Source organism: Rattus norvegicus, chromosome 16 (genome assembly GCF_021556685.1).
Source record: "Rattus norvegicus strain SHRSP/BbbUtx chromosome 16, alternate assembly SHRSP_T2T, whole genome shotgun sequence".
NCBI classification, from domain to species: domain Eukaryota; kingdom Metazoa; phylum Chordata; class Mammalia; order Rodentia; family Muridae; genus Rattus; species Rattus norvegicus.
This window is the reverse complement of record NC_141549.1, coordinates 8,192,787-8,193,731: the sequence shown is the minus strand read 5'-3', so window position 1 is coordinate 8,193,731 and position 945 is coordinate 8,192,787.

Genomic DNA, 945 nt, shown 5'->3' with positions numbered 1-945 from the left:
GATATGACTTGCGGATACCTGGCCTTGATTTCAGCTGATCAGTGTCTAGTCAAAAGCATGGTTTCCAGACTTCCTAGAAAGATCCTCTCTCCTCCCAGAATCTCCAAGTGACCTTTGAAATCCACTCTCTGGTCCCAGCAGGTAGGCACTGTTCACACTCCTTATACACAGGGAGGTTGAGGCACAGTGGGGAGGGTTACAGAAGGGTTTCTATCCACTGTGTATATAGGGCAAGGCTGCTCTGCTGGGTTGTCCTAGTGTGGTACAGGAGTTTGCTTCCTATCTTGTTTAAACCCTACAAATAGCATGTGTTGTTCTTCAACCTCACAAGGCCTCTGGACTGTTTCTGTCCTTGACAAGGACCTTCCACTTAATCCACGCAGACACTGAGCAGAGAACACCCAAAAAGGCTTTGCTCGGCCCTCTCCAACCCATCCCTACCCCTCCCCCAACCCCAGCTCCACAGTTTTCCAGCTGGTTCTTTGGTCTTGCCAGGAACCTCCTTGCTTCTCTGAGGCAGCCAGCAGGGGTGGTGTGCAAAACCCCAAAAGGCCCAGCACAGCATTTTCTTGGAGCTCTGGCTGTCTCTTGGCCAACGCTCTGCACACATCGCAAACGAGCCATAGCCTTGTCCAGAAAGCCTGCAGTATTTTCCAAGCCTCCTTTCTTCCAAACCCTGCCTCGGTTCTTTTCCTCAGAGAAGGAAACAGGAAACAAAGCAGCCGTCGTCGCGCAGGAAGCAGGGACGCCCGCCACGCTTGCCTTGCCTTGGCTTCTAATTCCAGTGAGGTTTGTGCGATGAAATAAGCTATGGGAGCCTCAGATCACCCATCCCACATAACCAGAGCCAGAAATAGCCTGTCTTAGCCTGGCATGGCCAGGCTGTGCTCGGGCTGTGTTTGGAGGATTTCTGTGGCCAAACCACCATGTAAAGGTGTTTCAGTG